We start from the raw sequence: 7,405 nt of genomic DNA, 5'->3' as shown, positions 1-7,405 counted from the left end.
ACATGAGAGAAGCCTCCCACAAGGATGGTAAAACATCAAAAAACATCCGGGCGTCCCCTGGGCAACGTCCTTGCAGACGGCCAATTCTCTCACTCCAGAAGCAACTCCGGTTGCTCCTGACACGAAAACAACAACAACAAAAAAACAAAAAAAAAAGTTTATGTGTTTTAATTATTCTGTAACCTGTCACGAAAAGAGGCAGATAAGAAATAAAATTATTCTTATTCTTATTTTTATTAGTGTTATTGTTATTATTATTATTGTAGTCCCATACTAACTACAAATGGCATTTGTTATCCATTGGCCTGAATCCAGTCATCTCATTCCACTAGAGTAGATTCAGTGATTCCATTGTTTGGTTGGTGAACCAGCTCATAGGTAAAATACTCTGTTTATTGGGTCTACTAACAATAGGATTTAGGCCAACATTTCCACTTTTACGGCTATACCATATTCACTCAAGTCTAATGCGCCATCGAATCTAATGCGCACCTCTAGTTTCAAAACCCTGAAATCCAAAAAAAGTATTTACCATATCATGGAAATCTAATGCATAACCTAATTTTGGGAAGGTAATTTGGTCAAAAAAGGTGAGCATTAGAATCGAGTAAACACGGCAATTCCTTTCAGTATTGGTTTATGTACAGCATTTTGCATCATGCTCCATCATGCAAGAACTCTGGGAGGCTACAATAAAATCAAATGGAACAATTTCAAATGTAAAGTAATGATTACTTACTAAAATTAATAAAATAACACAAAATGTTCTTAAATTTATTTATTTATTTGTTTACTTTGTTTTATATCCCACCCTCTCTCCTTCATTGAGGGACTCAGAGCAGCTAACATACGGTACAATTCTATGCCATTCAACAATCCACCTCACATTCAAATATATAAAATTAGTACATATAAAATCTATAATACTCATCTAATAACATGGTAAAACATTATTAAAACTCACTATAATTAAAAATCAAAATTGTTTCCATCTCATTGCCATTTTCCACATCCATTGCACTTAGTCTGGTTAACCATTGTCATTCCCAAAAACTTCCCTCCACAGAAATGTTTTTATCTGCTTTCTAAAGGATAACAAGGAGGAAACCATTCTGGTGTCCTTCAAGAGGGAGGTCCAGAGCCAAGGAGCCACACATTAATCATTGCGCCATTTTAAAAGCTGAAATTCAAACAAAATAGAACTGTTGTTCTTTATTTGTTTAAAGCCAGTGAATAACCATGTCCTGGCTAGGCATTTCCTATGGAAATTCTGTTGACCAGTGCAGGAACAGAATTTGGAATGAAATTGAACTTTGTTTTGCTTTTCTTATTTCCTTGTGGTCTTACATTAGACTTCTGTTCTGTTAGCCATCAGAACTCTACTAACTTGAAAGTAAAAAATGTGCAATACAGGCAACACAGAACAACTAAAGTATTCGTATTGTAAATCTATATACACTTGGCCAGTTTCTTTTTGCACCTTCAGTGATGTCATGTGTGAAAATTGTATTTTCATTAGTGCCATGTAAATTTGTCTAGTGCCCACCATCAAGAGCCACAGTGGCTTTGGTGACATGGTTTGTGTTATTTAAACAGCAAGCATAGCAGTAGTGATACCATTCAAGGAAAAGAAGGTACTCTTAGTGCTCAACTGCAGTGAGTGAGGCAGTGTGAAAACTGAAGGTATTGACTTTTAAAGAAGCACTTCCACCCAGCAAAAGAACAAATTGGAGGATGTGGCATGAGGTTTTCTTTTTTCAGCCAAGGAATTGTGTGTCCTGGTGAAGGGTGCTGTCCAGCACAGTCCATATGGTTCTTCAGGTCTAACCTTGTCATCTAGATCACTATGTTCTTTGGCACAGCTGCATTGAATTCAGGTTAATGACTTTAATGCAACCAAGATTTGCAGTAAATGAGCAGCATTCCTCACTCCTTTCAGTATTCTTGGAAACTGATTGGAAATCAATTGTTAATCAATTGTTTCACAGTCACAGAGTAGCACTGAATGCAGCTCACCTGAATACTGGAAGATAGGCTTGCATGAGTTCTAATGGTTTGCACATCTAGTAAAATGTTGTCTCCTGAAATTGTATTGGCTGTTTGTGTTTCAGTTGAAGATATCTCTCATTGTATGATACCTGAGATACTAGAATATCCAATACTTTTCCTTGGACAGCAATTTTGAGAATATTTCAAACAACTAGAGAATTCTGGGAGTTATAGTCCAAAACAATTATACTTTAAGCTCTATTTTAATCTGAACAGGCACTTTCTGCATATAACACTACTTCCCCTTCCCTAGAAACTTCTTTGTGCTGGCAAAGTTATTTTTGGTCTATAATTTTTGTCTACAATTCCCAGACTATGCTTTTTGGAAAAGCATGAACTTTTAGAGTTCACAACCTTTTGGAAAACCAGGAATCTCCATAACCTTTTGGAAGAGTGACCATTTTGGAGATTAATTGGCATTCAAACTATTTGGAATATTCATAACCTTTGTAAAGTATGATCTTCCCGAGAAGAGTTAAATACTCATTTGAATGAATCTTCTCTTTAGTGATAAATATCCACTAGTATTCATGCAAGGTAAAGTAGGCATCTCAGTTGTTAGACTGATATATCTGGTTATCTCTCTGAACTGTTAGGAACAAAGGTATGCCAATGCACAAAATATATAGCAGATCTTCAGAAGTGTTATTTCATTTGCCCAAGAAACATCTACTCTCCCATAAAATATATTGGTTTTAAATCATGTTCTCAAGAGACCATGACTTGTTAAAAGTAACATCCTTGATTTACTTACAAACTTCATGTATTCAGCATACAGGTACATTTCTTATTGGTTGAGAGTTTAAACCGTCTGTTCTCTAAAGCATTCTGTTTTAGTCTCTTCTCTGTTGCATACAGACTAACACTCTCTTCAGTCTAGTACATTACTGAACACTGACTCAATAAAACTGATTACTCACTGCAGCATACTCACACTATATACTACCACTGACAATTGCATACTGTACTGACTGACTTCTAAATTGTACTTTACTTCTAAAATGGAGTCTCAGTCTGAATAGATCTGGTCCCAGATCTGGTTACATGGTCTGCGGTCCTTCCCACAACCCCAAACAACATAGAGTTAAGGGAAAACTGCATATTAATATATACATACAATATAGTAAGCAATCACAATTATTTACATAACAAATACCGTATATACTCGAGTATAAGCCGACCTGAATATAAGCCGAGGCACCTAATTTTACCACAAAACAGGGAAAACATTGACTCCAGTATAAGCCAAGATACCAATAAAATTACATTAATTGAGGCATCAGTAGTTTAAATGTTTTTGAATCTTTACATCAAACTGTAATTTAAGATATGACTGTTCAACTCTGATTAAATCATTATCTTCATCTTCTTCAATGTCAATGTGCTTATGTATCCTTTTAATAATAATAGAGTGAAATAATAAACGTGATAATAAATAGAGTAAAATAATAAATGTATTAATAATAATAAAAATAGAGTAAAATAAATGTGAAAGTAACAACAATAATAGAGTAAAATAATAAATGTAACAATACCAATAATAAAAAGAGAAAAATAATAAATATACCATATATACTTGAGTATAAGCCGACCTGAATATAAGCCCACCAGGACCTTCATCCAAGTATAAGCTGAGGAGGTTTTTTTTCAGTTCTAAAAAAGGGCTGAAAAACTAGGCTTATACTCGAGTATATACAGTAACTAGTATAGAAGGCTTGTAGAAGGTTGCTGTTTCCAACAATGCTAAACATTGCAACTGACCTCAAAAGGAAAAGGTATGCGCAAGTAAGGTGGGAAATTATGTTCATTGTCCGTGCTGGTCAAGAAACTGATATTGAAATAGCAAGCACAGTTCATGTGTGCAAGTGTAAAGTAATATATGTTGGGTTTTACAAAAACAAATCTTAACTCCATATAATAAAGGTAGTGATGTAGCTGGCAACTGACTGGCCAAGAAAGAGATCTTGGGGACATGGGATGAAATTGCTGCCCCCATGTGTGGTCACAGTGAAATGTTAGGAACCATTATGAAAGCAGTAGAAAATAAGACTGCCTCTATCATTGCATCTTTATGCAAATCTATGATATGAATGATGCATAGTTCTGGTCATTGCACCTTGAAAATGAAAGTGCAGAGACAAAGGATCAGGAGGCTAGAGCATCTGCAGCATAAAAAATGGTTGCAACCTTTAGGATTTTTAGCTTCAACAAAGAAGGCAAGTAAGTAAGGACAAGAATACATGTTTATAAAATGATATACAACATGAGGAAACTGAGCAGGGAAATGTTTTTATCCCTCATTCCTTATGCTTGAACCCAAGATCTTTCAATGAAATCAAATTAAGAGAGATGGAAGAAAGACTGAGAGGACTTTTTGCATGCTCCACAGCAAAATTTTGTAATTTGCTACCATGATACATAACCAATGGCATCAACTTGGATTGTCTTAAAAAGGAATTAGACAATTTCATGGAGGATATGGCCATCATTGACTACTAACCACTGTATTATTGCCATTGTAGCAGAGCGGAGACGATATGGAACTTAATATGCCACAGAGACAACATTGTGCTCAATATCGCTTTTTGTTCTGCTAATGTCTTTGTGGGTTTTTATAAGTATCTGGTTGTTAACTGAATGCTTGATTAGGTAGACCTTTGTCCTGATCCAGCAGAGTTCTTCTTACACTTTTAATCGGCTCTTTTGATATCGGATAAATTATATCTCCCTGGATGAACTTGCCCAGACAATGAGATCCTCAGGAGAGGCCCTTCTTTTAGTCCCATCACCTTTATAGGTACAACTGGTAGGTAAATGAGACAGTATCTTCTTAGTGGTTGCTCCTAAGCTCTGGAATCCCGTTCCTTAGAGGCTAGAAATGACTGCCTGGGGTTGTGTTATCAGCAAAACCTTTGTTTTATTCCAACAGGCACTTTGGAATAAGGAAAGAGCTTTAAAGGAGTGCTGTTGTGTTTAATTTGCATAGTTTTTCACTGATTTTATTATCTGTAAGTACATGCTTTGATTTGTTTCGATATTGCTAATGCAGGCTGAACATCTCTTATTCAAAATGCTTAGAACCCAAAGTGTTTTGGATTTTTTCAGATTTTTTAATACCGATATTTACATATCCATAGTGACACATCTTATTTAAACCCAAAAATCATTTCATATAAATCTTAAACACACAACCTGAATGTAATTTTATACAATATGTTAAATAATGTCATGCATGAAATGACATTTGTGTATACTGAACCAACAGAAAGTGAAGGTTTCAATATCTCAGCCACACATGTCAACAAGTTTTAATTTTGGAGTATTTTAGATTTTGACATTTAAGATAAGGCATATTCAACCTGTAGTTTAATTCTATTCTAATGTTGATTTTTGAGGGGTGTTTATTTGTGCACCAACTTGAATCCTAATCTTGGGTGGAGAATAAGCCAAACACCAGTTTACTGAGTCCTGATTTGGAAGCTTTCAAGCAGAGGCTGGATGGCCATCTGTCGAGGGTGCTTTGAATGCAATTTCCTGCTTCTTGGCAGGGGGTTGGACTGGATGGCCCATGAGGTCCCTTCCAACTCTATTATTCTATGATTGATAGGAGAACAGATTCCCATTGTTTGCAGCGGCTGCTACTTGGAAAGTTAAGATTGGGCTGGAAGAGACTACTTTGCTACAAAGCTAAGGATAGAATTCCAGCCATTTCTATTACTAGTGTTGCTTTAGAATTGTCATGCTGGAAAAGACTTGAAGGCACTTGCATTTATACTTTATTAATGAAGTGTAATAAACTACTCTTTATTATGATATTCAAAGCAGCTAACAACCAGACAATGAAATAATGCAAAATAAAATCACTACAATCAATCTAAAATTACCCACCATCTCTTAATTTGTGTGTCATCTTTCCAAGGTAAAAAAATGACCGGGTTGCTTTGGGGTTGCCATAAGTTGGAAATGGCATCAAGGCACACCACCACCACAACAACTTTATCGTAATTATTGGTGTTACTATAATTTTATGTGACAAGACATGATGCAGAGGACATCTTATAAGGTAGCAAGAGGTGCAATGAATAAAACTTTATTATCTGCAGGTATTGCATCTACAGATTCACATCCAGCTAAGCAATGAGAAGTGGTGAGAGGTTAAACTGAGGTACCATCCCCTCTGAACCCATTATTAGAATCTTTGGTAGCTCTTAAATGAGATGTGTCCATTTTGCAGATAAAAATATTGCATAAGAGCTGACTTAGATGTTATAATTGGAGCAGAAGCCAACAACAAGGTGTCCAGCAACTCTTTGAATGGGATTACATTGGAAAAGTTCAAATTGGTGAGTATTGTCAATGTGGACAAGCTGCTGGGACTAGTAAAAAGGACAATCTGCTTTCTTGATTCCAGCCCCTTTTGGCTGGTCTTCCAGGGAGGAGAAGCAATTAGATTTCAAATACAACAAATTATCAATACATCTATCAGGGAAAGGATTTTTCCATTCTGTTTAAAAGAAGTAGTAGATAGACTACTGCTGAAAAAAAAATCCTCCCATGATCTCCTGGATATTAGTAATTACAGACCAGTCTCTCATCTTCCTTTTTTGGGCAAGGTGATTAAGAAGGCAGTTGACCCTTAACTCCAGGCAGTTTTGGATGACATAGACTTCCTTGACCCTTTCCAAAACAGCTTCAGAGAAGGATAGAGAGTTGAGACTGATATAGTCACCTTAGTGGATGATCTCCATCTTAAAACTGACAAAGGGCGTGTGTTCCTGTTAGTGCTGCTAGACCTCTCAGTGGCTTTCAATACCATCGACCACAGTATCCTTCTGGAACACCTGGAAGTGCTGAGAATTGGAGGCACTGTGTTGCAGTGGTTCCGATTGTACCTCTCAGGCAAGTTCCTGATGGTGTCACTTGGGAATAACTGCTTGTCAAAAAGGAGCTGTTATGTGGTTTCCCACAAGGGGCCAGTCTGCCCCAATGCTTTTAAACATTACAAGAAACCAATGGCAGAGATCATCCAGAGATGTGGGGCAGAGTTTTATCAGTATGCTGATGACACCCAAATATATTTCTCCATGCCTTCAAAAATATCCTCAGCTAAGGATAGTATGTCTCCTCTGAACGAATGCCTGGAGGAGGAAATCCAGTCATAACAGATGTGCTTGCCATCAAGGGTCTTAATCTGGCAGTGGAGGTGTGTCAAGCAGTCCTGGATGGGGTTACACTCCCCCTGAAAGACTGCGTTGGCAGATCCTGGATCCTTCTCTCAAAATATCAGCCCAAGTAGATGCGACAGTCAGGACTGCTTACTATCAGTTTTGGCTGATACGCCAGCTGCGCCACTTCC

The sequence above is a fragment of the Anolis carolinensis genome, chromosome 4 (assembly GCF_035594765.1).
Source record: "Anolis carolinensis isolate JA03-04 chromosome 4, rAnoCar3.1.pri, whole genome shotgun sequence".
Classification (NCBI taxonomy): Eukaryota; Metazoa; Chordata; class Lepidosauria; order Squamata; family Dactyloidae; genus Anolis; species Anolis carolinensis.
The sequence above is the reverse complement of the archived record's forward strand: the minus strand, read 5'-3'. Positions refer to the sequence as shown.